The 17,588-nt window shown below is 38.1% G+C and overlaps 1 long non-coding RNA gene across 1 annotated transcript; it reads left to right on the top strand.

Moving 5' to 3' along the window:
- Positions 1-12,898: 12,898 nt before the first annotated feature.
- Positions 12,899-14,492, top strand: LOC145626982 (uncharacterized). The gene is made up of 3 exons (XR_014111236.1): positions 12,899-13,035; positions 13,188-13,234; positions 14,446-14,492. It is a non-coding gene; the product is annotated as an uncharacterized LOC145626982 (long non-coding RNA).
- Positions 14,493-17,588: the final 3,096 nt, after the last annotated feature.

Raw genomic sequence — 17,588 nt, 5'->3', positions numbered from 1 at the left:
TGCAAACGGTAGGGTAGGACATGTTGAATTTGGGAGGTCTCCTATGCCTACGTGCCTTGGAGAAACATTTCGTGGCCTTGACGAAGCAAAAGCTAATCGGAAAGCCATCAGGAAGGGCTCTCTAGTACTGCTGCAGGTAAAAACACGCTCCGAGTAGCCCCCGTGACACAAAACAGGCACCGTGACACGGTGGACTCTGCCGTGTCACGATGGAATCTGCAATTTTTTTTTTGACTGATATTTTTTTTTTTTTTTGCAAATTTGGTTGATGGAGCGTTTAGAACTATTTGAAGCCCCCGATGATATTGAAAAATATGGCCCTAACGATCTAGTCCGCAGGAAGAAGAATTACTCTGTGAACATGTCGTATGAAGACTGGAAAAATTTCTTTGCAAAGAGAGAATTTTCCATTCGTTGGGTAGTGCCTTGGTGGAGGCTTACTAGGATGGTTGGTACGAATGATACTCTGTATTGCCGTGTTCCTAGTATCTCAAGACTGACTTTTTATTGTCCTTCTCGACTGATGCGGCAGTATGGACTTGAACAAGTAGTTCCACGCTATAACGATAGTCCTCGTGAAGTATCGTTGCATGAAAGTAACGTTCACAAATACGAGACTTATTGGATTGGAAGACCTTTGTGGACCGTTTCTGCAAGTAACCAAGCTCCTCCTCCCTTATCTAGTGCATACAAGGCATAGTTGAATCCTAGAAGTAGGAGGGAACGAGTCGGATCACGCAAATCTGATGTGAAGAGCCGTCTTGGAAATAAGAAAGCACCTCCTAAAGATCGTCTAGGTCCAAGAACACAAGGGATTGAGTTTAAGACTCCTATAATGCCGAAAAGGAAGAATTATGTGAAAGGGAAGGGTAAGGAGAAGATGGTTTATAGAGAGAAACAACCAAAGAATTTTAAGAAAGGTGAAAGGGGTGAAAGTTCGACTAGGGGTGTGACGGTTCGGGATACAAAAGACACATTAATGGTGAAGACCGACCTAGTTGAAAAAGAGGAGGTTCCTAAAGTGAAGAGGGATTAGATCAGTATTGCTTTGCTTTTATGATTTAATTTTTTAAAATAAGGCGCATGATGCCAATAATTGTAGTCACATTTATTTCAATAATAATAGCATATTTATTTTCGCCTTAAATAAAAAAATTACAATGATTTTTTTATTTTTTTTAATATCCGAGTCAAGGAGTCGGACGCAATGGAAGAATGAAAATAAAAAACATCGAACAAATAACTGAATTCGCAAAGAACGCGTCACTAAAAAAAAAATCGAAAAATCTGAAATTCCACCGTGCCACGATGAAAAATTTCGTGACACGTTGGAAATTCCCGCGTCACGGCATTTTTTTTAGGACCACCTCACCACGGTGGAAATTCGCCGTGACACGGTACTGTTTCCCGTAACGCGGCAAATCCCCCCCTCTTTTTTTTTTCTTTGTCTTGTTTGTGACGCAATGCTGAACTGGCGCGTGTACTTGATTGATGGAGGAAGAATTTTTTTTTTACGTGGACGGGCCCCCTTGAGGGGTTGCCTACGTATCCTTAAAAAGGAATCAGGCCAAACGTAGCTCTATTGGGTCATGAACCCATGCGACTAGTGATGAGTGACATTTATGTCACTCTTAGGGAGTAGTTTTAGAGTCATTTTCGTGTTTATTTTATCTTATTTTCCCTTTCTTTCTCTTGTTTTCTTTTTAATAAAGTTTCTTGTTTATTTGGTAATTTTGGAGCGTTTTAGTTTATTTTCTTTATTTTATTAGCTTTAGTTTATTTTCGTATTTTATTTTACTTTATTTGCTTGTATAGTTTTTGTTTATATTTATTAGTTTAGTTTTATGTCTCTTATTTTCTATTTCATTTTATCTATTTCTTTTTTATTTATTTTATTCTATTTGTCGTGGTTTTGTTTTATTTCGTCCTTTTTTTATTTTCATTTTATTTTATTTTATCTTTGTCCCGATTCTCCCTTTGTTTTTATTTGGTTGTGTAGGATCGTGCTCGGAGGTCGGAGGCTCGGGTCAAAGGTGTCAGTCCAAGAAGCTTTCAAGCCCCAAAGCTGCTGCCCAACCTTATCCATCACCGCACCCTTCATTATCCTACACCACCCCAAGCCAAAGCCCCTGCTTCATCCCTGCTCCACCAGCCGCAACAGCACAAACCACACACCACCTTCGCAAACACCACACGCACCAGCCCATTCACTCACCTGCTGCCACCCTCACACCACTCACCACCAGCAATCACCACCTGACCACCAATTGCAGCAGCCACACAACAACAGCTACCCCCTACTCTCACCACCTCATAGCTGCTGCCTCCTTCAACCAACACAACTCCCCTGCACCAATCGACTCAACCAACAACAGCCACCAGTCGCCAATCCCCAACCCATCCAATTACCACCAGCCGCGCCACCGTTCTCAACCACCAACCAACCGCAACCCCGCAATTACCAACACCACCAACACCAACGCAATCAGCCGCACCAAAACCAACAACATCAATCCACCAATTCACACAAGCATTTCGGCCCCTCAATTAAGCAAAAATCAGATTAAATTTTGATTTTAATCAAGTTCGAGCATACCGTTTGTGGTTCGGTCGAAGTTCGAGTCAGAGACTTTGTGGGTTTCGTTAATCGAAGAGGAGTGGTCGAACATACCCATGGTTCGACCGAACCAACCCCGTAGTTCGGCCGCACCAACCCATGGTTCGACCGAACCGCTTCACGAGCTATGCACGCGAGTTTTAATGAAAATTGGACGACCACGATCTTGGATGCTTGATGAAGATGATGATGATAAGCGGTGATGATTGATTATTTTGATGCGTGGTGATGGTGATGAATGGAAATCGGGGAGCTGATGTTTGGATGGTTTTGGTTTCCTTTTTCTTTTTCTTTTATTTTTACTTTCTTTTCCTTTTCCTTTTCTTATTTTCTTTTCTCTTTTGTTTTCTTTTTCTATTTTTATTTTCTTTTTATTTTCCTTTTCTTTCTTTATTTTATTTCCTTTTTATTTTTATTTTCTTTTCCTAGTTTTATTAGCTTAGTATAAATACCCAATTTTGGGGTGATTAGAAGAAAGAATTGAATAACTATCTATTCCTCTCTCTAATTAGTTTTAGGTTAGGTTAGGATTAGTCTTCTTTGGTAGAGAGAGAAAGTGAGGTTTTCTTCATTAATGAACTTGGATTTTGAAGAAGGAGCTTGTTCAATCCTTTGTAGACCTTCATCTTCAATTAATGAGCAATTTCTTACTCTCTCTCCTCTATTTTTATTTGTTTATTTTGATTATTATTTTAGTTGTTGGTATTGCTTGTTGATCATGTTGATTCTTGATTATTTGTTGATTAATCTTGTTATTATCATGATTAGTGAGTAATTTCCCCATTAAGGGGATGGTTGTGGTGTAGTTGGACCTTGAGCATGTTCTAGGGTTTAGAATTGATTTATTTGTGATTAAAGTCTTTATATGCTTGATATTCTTTAATCTTCTTGCAAGTGCACATTGTTGGTTGATTAAAGGTGAATCTTTGCTAACAAGAAACGGAAGTTGACTTAGTTAAGGTTCATTACTATCGATTGTTATTTAATAGTACCTCCTAGTATATGGTTCTAATGTGGAAACATAGAGGCTATGTTTGGAGAAGCCAATTGACCCCGGAAGGCGGCTAGATTGGATTCTTAATTTCGATATTCGAGCATGTTTAGTTCATAATTAATTCAATTCTATGCCTTTGTTTATGTTCAAGTGAATGCTATACCTAAACCATTTCCCTTAATGTTTTATTTCTTGTTTTAGCATTTTTAGACTTTAGTTTATTTATCCCCTATTCCGGACTAGCTTAATTGTCGATAACATTTGGTGGTGTTTACCGTTCTCTGTGGTTCGACCCCTATGCTTGCCTTATACTCGTATTAGGTTTGTTTAGGTTGTATAAATTGTATTTGATCTAGGGATAGACAATTGACGACGCGTTTATTCCCTTGTCAACTAGGCATAGAATTTCTTGAGTTGATCCAAGTTGGTTAAATTGTAGAAACCGTTACCGTCCATGTCTACCAATTGCGCTGCTCCGCCAGACAAGATGGCTTTAACAATGTACGGGCCTGACCAATTTGGTCTGAATTTTCCTCTTGGATCCAACACATTTTTGCGAAGTGCCTTAAGCACTAGGTCACCTTCTTTGATGTTCCTAGTCTTGACTTTTTTATTAAAATGTCGCTCCATACGCTGTTGGTAGGTTTGGACATGATGCAAAGCTGCCAAGCATTTTTCATCGAGTAAGACTAGTTCATCATATCTTGCTCTAATCCAGTCAACTTCATCTAGTTGACTTTCCAACGCAATTCGGAGAGAAGGGATTTCGAGCTCTATTGGTTGTACAGCTTCAACTCCATAGACCAAAGAGAAAGGGGTAGCCCCCGTTGATGTACGAACAGTGGTTCGATAACCCCAAAGGGCGAAATGCAGCTTACTTGGCCAATCCTTGTAATTTTCTGTCATCTTTTCGATGATAGTTTTCACATTTTTGTTGGCCGATTCGACCGCACCATTTGTTTGTGGTCTGTAAGGTGATGATCTGTGATGTTTGATATGATATTTCTGTAATAACTCCGCACATTCGGCTTGGAAATGCGTTCCATTATCACTAATCATCTCATAAGGTACTCCATAGCGACATATAATATTTTTCTCAATGAATTGAGCTACATGTTTTGCCGTTAGCTTAGCATATGAGGTAGCTTCGACCCATTTGGTGAAATAGTCGATTGCTACGAGGATGAATTCATGCCCCCCTTGTCCTGGTGGCATTATCTTTCCAATGATGTCGATGCCCCAAGTAGAGAAAGGCCATGGAGAAGTATATGTGTAGAGAAGCGAAGGTGGAACGTGCTGTAAATTTGTGTAGACTTGACACTTCATACATTTCTTGACGTATTCGTGACAATCTCTCTCCATAGTAGTCCAATAATAACCTTGTCGTTGAATCTTTTGGACTAACATCTTCGCATTCATGTGCGTTCCACATATACCGGCATGAAGGTTTTCCATGGTTCTGTGTGCTTCTTTCTTGGCTATGCATAAGAGATTTCTCCCCATTGCAGTCCTCTTGTGGAGTTCTCCCTTGATGAGTACATACTGTGAGGTCAGGAGCCTCAAAGCACGACGTGCCCTTTTATCAGTATTAGGAGGGTATTCTCCTCTTGTCACATAATTAAGGATATATGTATACCATGGTTCTTCATCTTCTTCTTGCGATTCTTGTTCATCATCAAGTGCGTGAACATAAGCCGTTTCATATCTTCTTTCTATGGTCAACGACATTCTGATTGTATCCGTTGGAATTTGCACCATTGATGCTAATTTAGCTAGTGCGTCGACGAACTGGTTTTCTTCTCTAGGCAAGTACGTATATTCCACTTCATCTAGTTGCTCCGTGAGAGTTTCCAGTTGAGCTTGATACGTAGCTATTTGGTTAATGATTAGTGAAGAATCGCCGTAGATTCTGAGCTTCTTAATTCCCAAGGCGACAGCTGTTTCTAAAGCCAAAATACATGCTTCGTATTCTGCGGCATTGTTGGTGACATCAAAGTCGAGCTTCATGGAAATTGGGATATGCTCTTCATTGGGTGATACAAGCAAGAGTCCTACACCACAACCTTTTTGGTTTGAAGCTCCATCGAAATAGAGCATCCAACTATCATCTTCGGTCATGAGTAAATCTTCGTCAGGGAAATCATACTCATCTTCTTCTTTCTCAACTTCTTCTAGCGGAAAGTCTGCTAAGAAGTCAGAAACCGCAGAACCTTTGATGGCTTTTTGTGGTACAAATTTCAAGTCGAACTGAGCAAGATTGACTATCCACCTTGATAATCTGCCATTGAGTGTTGCTTATTCGAACAATTATTTGAGAGGATCCATCTTTGACACGACATGCACTGTATGAGTGAGCATGTAATGTCTTAGTTTCTGTGCGGCCCACACAAGTGCGAGACACAACTTTTCAAGTGGTGTGTATCGTGTCTCGTATCCTTGAAGCTTCTTACTCAAGTAGTAAATTGCATTCTCCTTGCTTTCAATCTCTTGTGCTAGCATTGCCCCCATCATTTCTCTCGTGACCGTAAGGTAGAGTCGAAGAGGAAAGTCATGTATTGCTGGCGCTAGCATGGGTGGGTTTGCCAAGTACTCTTTGATTTTGTCGAAAGCTTTTTGGCAATCGTCATCCCATGTGACTGGGATGTTTTTCTTAAGCTTCTTGAATATAGGTTCACATATCTCTGTGAATTTTGATATGAACCTACTTATATATTGCAACCTTCCAATGAAACCTCGAATTTCCTTCTCATTCTTGGGCAATGGCATGGCCATGATCGCTTTTACTTTTGTGGGATCTATTTCAATCCCTCGAGAACTGATCACATATCCAAGTAATTTTCCTAACGTGACTCCGAATGCACACTTTGCTGGATTTAATCTCATGTTGTACTTGCGGAGTCTTTCAAAGAACTTGCGAAGTGCAATGATGTGGCCTAGGAGATTTTTAGACTTAACGATCAAATCATCGACACACACCTCCACCTCTTTGTGCATCATATCATGTAACAATGTTGTGGCTGCTCTTTGTTAGGTGGCACCCGCGCTTTTCAACCAGAATGGCTTTACCGTATAGCAATATGTACCCCATTGTGTGATTAATGTGGTTTTCTCCATATCTTCTTCAGTCATTAATACTTGATTATATCCGGCGTAGCCGTCCATGAACGATAGGAGTGCATGGTTTGCTGTGTTATCGACCAGAATGTCAATGTGAGGTAGAGGGAACACATCTTTCGGGCTTGCTTTATTGAGGTCCCTGTAATCAACACACATTTTGACCCTTCCATCCTTCTTTGGAACCACATTTGCTATCCCTTTTGGATACTTGGATACTTTGATGAAACCTGCGGCCAACTGCTTTTTGATTTGTTCTTTGATTTTGAGAGCCACATCCGGTTTCATACGGCGCAACTTTTGTTTGACAGGCTTCATACCCGGAATGAGTGGTATCGTATGCTGAGCTATATCCCTGTCAATTCCTGGCATATCTTGGTATGACCAAGCAAATACATCAATAAATTCACTAAGCAAGTTAATTAGCTCTTTGCGTTTATCTTGACTTAGTGTTAATCCAATTTTTACTTCTTTAACAGTCGTATCATTAGAAATATTAACTGTTTCTGTATCTTCGATAACTGCCGTTTTATTTTCGTGTTCTTCCATTGCTTTTATTATTTCTTTGTCATTTTTATCATTAGAAAAGCAATATTGATCAGGGCTAGGGGAATGACACGCATCGTAAGCAAAGGTACTCATTTTATTGAATTTATCGGTTAATACATTAAGAGGGGCAAGGTTAGCTGCGACCTCACCGGAAAGAGAAGACTCAACAAGAGACTCAGGATTGGACTCTATAGCAGAAAGAGGGTCGGCCTCATATTCTAAGGACTCGTCTACAGACTTAGACTCAGACTCGGACTCGGACCTAGACGACACAGACTCATCAAACATAGGACCTTCGCCAGCGGTTATTTCCAACTTCTCTCCGCTTGGCATAGTGATCCTCAATGTCTTGCGCCATCCCTTTGAAATATTATCACCTTGGAAGATTAACTCGGAGGGGTCAAAATCCTTGTTTGCTATAACAGCTTGAACGAGCTCGGAATTATCATTGCAGACGGGCTTAGATTCATTCTTCTCCATTCCAAAAAGAAGGTTAATGCCTAGATCATCAGAGCTTGGGCTAGCTGGTTTCTCAGTTGTGAAGAGAACTTCGTCTTTATCAACAAAGTCACAATCGAGGAATATTTCGAATCCTTGTTCATGCTTCCCATCGTAGAAGAATGGCTCAGGGAATTCATAGCATGGGAAGTCTTCCCCTTCTTTGATGTACTGGCCATTGAGGGTTAATGGATATGGATCCATGGCCATTTCCGTCTTCATGATTCGAGCGTTATTGCGAGCCTTCATTTTCAAGAGGGCTTGTTTCACATCTTCTTTTGTTGGCTTGAATCCCAAGCCAAAAGTATCTTTCTTGAGTGCACCAGGATGGCCCCAAAGTTCAGCCATTTTGAGTGCACCAGGATGGCCCGAGGGTCATTCCAGGGAAATGCCCTTGCTTCTTCAAAATGACATTAATATTGGTGTTTGAATAGGGATCGAAGTCGAGATGGCACTGCTCCTCTTCTTCGGTCATGAGAACATCATCGAGTGAAAACCCCCAAAGATCTTCATCTTCTTCGTCATGTTCTACATGGACGATAAGAGTGTCGATAACTTGAATGCGCATGGGAGAGGCATCAATGGTAATCGAAACCCCTCCAAATATGGCTTTCACTTTCTGGTGCAACGAGGATGGGATCGCCTTTAGCTCATGAAGCCAAGGACGTCCTAACAACAAATTGAAAGAGGCCATAATGTCCACCACCTGAAATTTGGTGCGACGTCCAATGGCCCCAGCAGTTATGTTTAGTATGATAGTACCCACGGCTTGACGGCGAGTATTATCTTAAGCGCGAATCCCTTGAGTAGAGGGTGTCAGTTCTTCATTCTTTATGCCTAACTTCTTTGCAGTGCGGAGTGGGAATACATTGATTGCAGAGCCATTATCAACCAGGTTAAGAGGAACATTCATCTGCCTACACACCACAGTGAGGTGTAAGGCCTTATTATGTTGATCCCCTTCTGGGGGCAGATCCTTGTTAGAAAACGAAATCAGATTGCTAGTACTTGGCAATTCAGTAGTGAGAAAGTTGACCAATCCTTGAGGAGTCATATCATCATCAACTCCTATTTTCACCAGAGCATTCATCATAGCCTTTCGATGCTCGTGAGAGGTGGCCAAAAGCTTCCATACATTCATCTCCGCCTTGGTCTTTTGTAATTGTTTGACCACATCGTTGTTCACAAGGTCGATGGGATCAACTATTGAATGTGATTGCGGTGGAGGTGGAGGTGGACTAGGTTGTTGTAACCGTCCACTTCTGGTGAGAACCTTGACCTCAAGGTCTCCCCAAACATCTTCACTTGTGCCAAGAGATGAATAGGCTATATCCTTGAGATAGACGTCTTCATCATCACTATCCCAAATTCCATTCACTTCTTCATAACTCGAAACAAATACAACTTCTGGCAGAGGTTCATTCACAGGTTGAATGAGTATTGACGGATCAAAGGAGACTTCATCTCCCATGATAGCCAAAGCATCGGAAAGAGGACCTGTTTGAATGTTAGGCTTCACTACTACAAATTTGGGCTTAAGTAACACTCATTGGTAACACTTTAAAATTTTCATGATTGTTTGTGCTTAACGTAACACTTTTGTAACATAATGATATTAGGTAATTTATTTTGTAACACTTTAATATTAAGTAACACTTTATTGTAACACTTTGATATTAGGTAGCACTTGATTGTAGCATTTTTTTTCTTAAAAAAAAATTTAAGTTATTGAATCCTTCTTTTCTTTTTTTAACAAATATTTTTATTAAAATGGACCATCACATTCCTAGCAACGCAACTTTCTTCCTCCCTCGTATTTTTCCATCCCTCAAGCCTTCATGGTCTTGTAGGGAATAAATTTCAAGCGTTAACCCCTAGCTTGAACCCCACTGTGATCATACACTAAAGTACGGTGGCGTCCAAAGGGAAAGAAGATAGAGCAAAAGAGTCGCCAACAAGTTTTAGGAACTTGTAAACCGTTCACGAGGTGAAGGTTACACCCCTTAACGATCCAAGAGATCGTCAACTCCATAAGGTCTAGAACCAAATAAGGGTTCGGGGATGAAGGTACAAATCCAACCTAAAAGAGATTGAACCTGCCCTAATAATAGGCTTCTACTTTATTCTGATCGTATTCATGTGCGCTTTCTGACTAACATGCAATCAATAGGATCGATTAACCCTACACCTATTTATCTATGTTGGTTGAATATTAATGCACAAATAAACTATTATTGGCGATCACTTGAAATTATAATCAAATTAACCTAAACAAGATTATTAATTATCTTATTAAGCGTGATTACAAGTACCAATTCCCTTTAAACATGCATAAAAGGCGTGATCAAGCAATAAATAAAAATAAATATAATCAAACAACATAATAAATAATCAAAATCATAATTAAAATAATAATGTTAAAGCATAATAATAGCAAGATCCTAGGCATGATACTAACAAGATTAATAACAAACCCTAGCATGTCATTAAACAATAAAAATCAAATCTTTAACCCTAACATGATACTAACAATCATAAATATTAGGAAGAACATAGGAAGCATCGTAACAATCATATTTAATATTAAAATTACCCTAGACATGATACTAGGAATATCATAATAACAATGTAAACATGATTTCTAGATCATAACATCAATAAAAACCATTAAAGTACTTACTTTGATGTCTCGTACCTCTTTCTAATAACAAAATACACGCGTTAGTAACTTCAAGGAAAATAATAAACAAACAATTAAATTAAATAATTGAAATAGAGATTTGGGACCAAACCGTCAGAAATTAAACCTTTCACGTCTAGGACGAAGGCAACTTCGAATATGGCTAGGTGTTTCTAGATCTAATGAATGCGGAATTTTGTATGTAAAAAAAAAAAGTTTAGAAAGGAGAAAGAAGGAGATGGAATGTTTAAGGAAATCTTGATGAGAATTAATGAATGATTAAAGAGAATGAAAGAGGATTGAAAACTGATTGTAGGTCAATATAAATGAAAAGCTGGTTGTTGATGAGAATTGGTCAATGAAAACGGAGTTTTTAATACGTTATTTATAGAGAAAATCTGCCAAAAAGATAAATTAACAGAACAGAGCATTGGCGCACGAAAAACAGAGCTGGTGCACGCAAAATAGAGCTGGCGCACCATGCGCCAATGGCTAGCACCATGCGCCAATGGCTGGCGCCAGGCGCCAGGCCTGGTTCCAGACGCCAATGCCTGGAGTCAGGCGCCAGGCCTGTTTTTGACGCGTTTTCGAAAATCAGATAAGTTTGCTGTATTGGAGGATAAAATCGTATCTTTTCCTCGAAAATGCTTTTTGTTTTTAATTAAAACTCTGAAAAGTCAACAAAAGTCAATTTATCAGTGCTAATTGAATTAGGAATGAAAAGAATCTTCTAGAAGAATCTAGAAGACTAAAATCATTCTTAATTGCATTAGGAATGATAAATCCATATTAGGCCCTCCCCTAGATCATTGGGCCGCATATAAGGCTCAAAACGGGCCCAGTTTAGTAAATTGGCCATAACTTCCCCAATATTCATCGGAATTGGGCTTATAATATATCGTTGGAAAGCTCTTGTCAAGCCCCATCCAACTACACTACTATTGGACCCATATCATGGACCAACCAAACTGGATTAGCTGTTTTCTTAAAATAAGTTTTCAAAAACAGAGAGAAGAGAAAAGAAATTAAAAACTATCCGCAACACTTAACTTTCCACACTTTCGCTTCATTCGATTATGATTCGACGCGAAAGGTACTCATCACCGGGTTTGGTTTTGGGGAGACACAAATGGGTGTCTACAGGTCTCTTTACAGTTTACACTTCACCTCCTTTCCTCAACTTCCACCGCTACCCCCTTCTCGTTCATGGTGCTACTCTGTAGCCCCAGTCCACCGCAACCTCCATCAATCGCAATCCGTGCTTCAACTTGAAGATGTACACAACAACCCGTACTCTAAGTTGAAGAAACAGCAATTACCACCTCCAAAGATAGCGATTGCCACCTCTTGACCTGCATCTTAAAATTAGGGATACGACTAATTCAGTTCCCTCTCCCTTCCATTATCAACAAGAATTTGTTCTAGTTAAAGTTAGGGTTTTAATTCCCTCTCTCTAATTTTTTGTTTTTTTGGGAAAATATGAGAAATTTTATTACCAAAAGGAAAAGTTCCAACTTACAAGAGCTAAGTTATAACAGACACCAAACTCCACAAGACCTGAAAAAACAGGCCAACCAACCACCAAACAGTTCAAGCTCAATCTCCTGCCACCTTCTAGGAACCCTCTCTCTAATTTTGTTGATGATTTACTAATTTGATGTTGATTTTGCCCATTAACATGTTTAATTTCACTGTTTTCTTACTGAATTTGCCTCATAACATGCTTAATTTCACTATTTTTATACTGAATTTAGCATTTATTTAAATTGGTTGAAGTGTATATTTAGATGAGTTTGGGATATTTGTTTTTTTTTTTTCTTTTTTATTACTGCTTCTTTGATTTATGTTGTATTTGATCTTTAGTGACTAATATGACCGATTATAATTTGATTATTTTCTTTTAAAATCTGAATTGATTCTTCATAAGCTTGTTAAAAATCCATGAAAATGTGGGGGAAAGAGATGCAAAAATTGAAGACAATGCCATGTTAAGGGTTTACTTCTTTGCTTATGTATACGGGAAGTCTTGAAATTATAATTGTTGTTGTTAGCTTTGGCAATATTGGTTTTATGCTGAGGCGATTTTCGTTGCCGGTAGCTTAATTGGTCTTGGTTATATTTATTTTGCGGATAATCTATTGCTTATGCATACGGGACACCCACTCTATGATCTATAATAATTAGATGCATGACTTGTATCCAAATTTCATAGTATGAAGGCATGTTAGTACATATAAGGTCATCTAAAAGTAATTTTCCGTATCTTTTTCAAGTATATAGATTGAGAGGTAATTGCAAACTCATATTCCTTTTTTGTAATTTTCCCTACTTTACTACAAAGCAAGTCATGTCATTACTCATTACTCCGTATTATTTAGAAGCTATACTTTGTTTCTTATAACTTAGTACTATCTCTAACTGTGGATATTTTTTATAGACTGAATTATATTGTATGCAGAATTGATTAGCCATTACATTCACTATGAAACTTGATGAGCTAATTTGGGATATATTTTGATTTCGGTTTATAAACTCTGTCCCAGTTGCTGCTCATTGTGGATCAATTGATCGCTAGTGGCGAAGGTAATTAGTACCACATTTTTGCCTTTACTACTTTTAATTAACTCATGTTCATGTCATCCAAGTAAGAGCTAATTATAATCACTCCTTTGTTCACTTTGTAGTTTTAATTTCAATTGCTTATTGCTTTACGTTTTTTTGACTTCCTGAATTAGATTATCATTGTGTTTGGTGGATCACTGATTAATGCAATTAAACCAAGGTAATTCCTCTTCCACCATTAACTCATTATATTCTTATTGTAATTAATCATTGTGACTAGACAAAATCATGGGGTAATGAATTACAAGACCTTTAATTTATTATTTATGCTTTGGTTATTCGCATGGTGATTTTAACAAATTCATTATTATTTGTCTTTATTCATTAAAATGAGAAATATATACTATGTGACTTATTAAATTGATTGCTTATGTTAGTTGCAAGCTACACTGGTTGATTGCCTCATGTCTTGGATTTATCTCTAAGTTCTTTTTATTCTTGGTTTTGTGCGTGTGTGTGGGTTCAACATGATAGGTCTGCTGTATCTAGTTGGGGTGCATTTTTAAGGTAATACGTACGGAGTAATTCTTAAAGTATCATATCGGCTCTAATGTTTATCTTTCCTACCCAAGATTTATTTTCTACCTCTTTTTTCTGAATGATGACGCTGGAAATTATGAAGGGTATGCACTATGAAGTTAATCTTACATCGAGACGCTTATAAGCTTAAAAATATTTGAAATTAAAATATAGGACTCTTAACTATTTCAAGTGACCTTGTGCTCAAGTTTCAACGTAAGCTCCATTTTGTTATGTATAGTGATAAACGTACCTTGTGATTTTGTCATACTAGATTACAGTGTAACCTAGGCTGTTTGTGTTTACCAGCTAGTAAGGAAAAATGTAATTGATAGTTTTGAGTTTTTGACTCATGAAAGGTTATAGCGGTAGCTAACAACTATTGTTTGGGTATATATATTTGCTAAGGATCAAAATTGCAAAATTACTTTATGTGCAACTGTAAGGTAATCTTAAGGTGCCTATCCTCTTAAACTATTATACTTTTAGTTCATTTTTACACACATGTCCATAATTCATTATTACTGTTTACTCTTTCAATATCTGCTCTTTATGCACTTACTCACTCGTGGGTGTTATGATAATATATTGAATTTGTTATATAATAGATAAGATGATTTCCTGTCATTTATTCTTCACTATTTCTTGTCATCATTTAATCTTTTCTAATTATCAGATATTAGGACTTCTTCTTACTCTACTTATAAATGGTGGTTGTTGATGCAAAACATATCTTTAAACTATTCTCTGTTGCTGATTGCTGCTGTTACTGATGCCTACTACTATCGTGTTCTGCTACTGATGTCTACTGCCACCATTGTGTGCTGCCACTGCTCTCTGCTGGCCTGATAGTGTTGTCTGCTGCTATCTATTGTTGCTGTCCGTGGACTATTTTGCCTTTTCTGTTTTGGAGTTTAGTGGTCTGATGTAAAGACCAAAGTCGACTTTCCTTTGTTTTGATTCTTGGATTGTTTATCCAAAATAAAAAAATAAAAAAAATGGTGTTTATAGATGTTTTTTAAAGAAATTATGATATTATATCAATTTCAAATGATTGTCTATTGTTTATGTTAATTTCATATTTGTTGTTGTTGTATATGTTAATATTATATCAATTTCAAATGATTGTCTATTGTATATGTTAATGTAAAGACCGAAGTCGACTTTCCCTAAATAATCATAGTGTTTGAAGAAATAATAATAATAATAATAATAATAATATTGTAGGTTGTATGACTTTTTGTTTTTGAGATAATAATAATAATAATAATAATAATAATAATAATAATAATAATAATAATAAATGTTACTTATTAATCAATAAAGTGATACAATAGTTTGCAATAAGTGATACATAATGTTGAAGAATGTGTTACCCTACATCAAAAGATGATTGAAAAATGATACCTAATTAGCAACAAAGTGTTACATTAGTTCCCAGAAGTGATACTAATGTAGGATAAAGTGTTACCATATGATTGAAAAATGTTACTAAAGATAAGTAAGTGTTACATGAGAAATAAAAAGTAACACTTTAAAAATGGTACTAAAATAATAAAAAGTGTTACTTAAGAAGGTTTAATAGTAACACTTTTAAAAGTGATATCATGCGCTACCAAAAGTGTTACATAAGACTTTAGGTAACATGGGCAGATGTATCACCCACTAAAATGTTACCTATTGTCTATAATAACACTTTTACAACTTCACGTAACACTTTTTAGGTGTTACTTAAAGTTAGTTATGTACTAGTGCTTCTTGCCCCCTGGAGGGACAGGAAGTTGATTAGCATCAATTAGGTCTTGGATCGCATCCTTCAACCTCCAACACTTCTCACTATTTTGACCCTTGCCGTGATGAAACTTGCAATAAGCATTGGGGTCATAGCTAGTGGTCCTATTCTCTGGTCGAGGTTCTGGAAATGGTCCAATTGGCATAATCAGTCCTTGACCATGCAAACGGTCAAAAGCAGCATCATAAGTCATTCCCAAAGGCGTGTAAACCCTCCTTTGCCTTTGAAATCTTTGAGGAGGAGCATTAAGGGCCAGCATATCATTGCTATTGATATTGTTGGTAGCGTTATTGGGCTTGGAAGACGAAGAAGAAGGAGTGTCGTTCTTCTTGTTTTTCCAAGTGTTGTTATTATTGTTGCTACCAGCAGTCTTCACTCATCCTCGATATTGATCCCAATATCGTATACAACTTCAAAGGTACTCAGAGGCAGAAACTTCAAGTGTTGCTTGTACTTATGAGTCAGATTGGCAATGAACAAGCGAACTATCTCTTTTTCCTTGGGGGGATCCACCAAGAGCGCGGCTGTTTCCCTCCACCTGCTTAAGTAAGTGGTGAAGCCTTCATTCTCTTTCTGTTTGAGAACGGAGAGTTCACGTTCAGAAGTCTTGGCCTGAATGTTAGACTTGTAACGATTCATAAAGCTTTCAGCAACATCCTCCCAGGTCGCGACATGTTTGGATTCCAAAGAGTAGAACCACTGTTGACAGGCATGCTCCAAGGAAAGAGGGATCACTGCAGGGAAGAGTGTCACATCTACTCCCTTAAGAGACATGGTTGTAGAAAAAACCTTCAAATGGAAAAGCGAATTAATAGTAGGCTTGAACTTGGGAATGTCAGCAGTGGAAAACTTCTCAAGAAGCTTGTCCCTTATGGACGAAGAGGTGACAGGTTGTTCCACATAAGTGAATTCTTCAGAAATCTTACTCATCTGTTCCTTAATCTTGTCCATTGCAGCGGCATTGACATTGTTTTGATTGTCTTGCCCTACCGTGTTGACTCTAGTGGTGAGTGTTTGCATCATGTTAGACAACATTTCAATTGTCTTGTTGATGTTCTCGATATCTTCCTTAGTAGCCATTGGTTGAAAGTAGACTGGAGATAAATCTTGTGGAGATGATTGTGGTGGTTTCCTTGTGCGCCTCTTTGGTATAAGAGGTTGTTGAGATATTGACTCGATCCGTAACAATCTACCCCTGCTTCTTGACCAAGTGCTGTGACACCGAAACAAACACATCTTTAATGAACAAACTTAACCTTAACCCATCCGGATAAAAAAAAATAAATTATTGAATTTTAAAAATCTATAATTTTGAAATTCTATTTATTTTTATTATTTAAAAAAAAATAAAAATATGGGAGGATACTATCCGACTTACTCCGAAAAAAAACGACACAAAAAAAGACTACCCTAAAATACGGTCAAAAAGTGGTGCACGACTAAAGAAAAAAGTGTGTGAATACGACATATGAGTGATTAAGTGAGGTTATGGACGCATGTTATGACCGTAGAGCTAGACATGACACCAAACTGGACACATAAACCACATACGTACGCACAAAAACCGAAAAAACACTGACGGGATACTTTTCCTGGGCACCGTGTCACGGTGCTGACTGTCGTGACACGGTGCAGCCTACCGTCAGACGGTAGAAAGCGCCGTGTCACAGCAGAACTTGCCGTGACACGGTGCGCAGTTCTAGGTCTGTTTTGTGATTTTTCCAGATTTTAATCGATTTTAGGTCCGTACTAATTACTATGTGGAAATAAAAACCCTCGGTCATGGGTTAAACAAAAAAGAGTAAACACATGAAAGTTAGCACCGTACATACCATGTAGCACTTAGTCACGATGATGTAAAAAGAGTTCGCAACCTAGAGTCAAGATCTATATTCAACTATTGGTCAAGCTTTGGGTGTCAAAAGGGTACCATGGTTAAGAGTTTGGACGCGTTAGCAAGGAAGTCTCCCTTGAGGGTGAATGGCAACGTGCGGCTCCGCGAGTTCGTGATGAAATCGAACTCGACTCCATGGTTTGGGTGGATTTAATAACTCGGATGAACCCTTATTGCCATGAGCGTTTTGGGGTTGATAGAGATTAAATCCCCCGGGGCTAAGACGCATGTAGAACACACACGTTTTTTCAGAAAAATAGAAGGAAGTTGACTGTGAGAAGATAAAACAAGCCACTGGACTGATTTTAG

Source organism: Chenopodium album, chromosome 4 (genome assembly GCF_948465745.1).
Source record: "Chenopodium album chromosome 4, dcCheAlbu1.1, whole genome shotgun sequence".
Taxonomy (NCBI): Eukaryota; Viridiplantae; Streptophyta; class Magnoliopsida; order Caryophyllales; family Amaranthaceae; genus Chenopodium; species Chenopodium album.
This window is presented reverse-complemented; position numbering and strand designations above follow the sequence as displayed.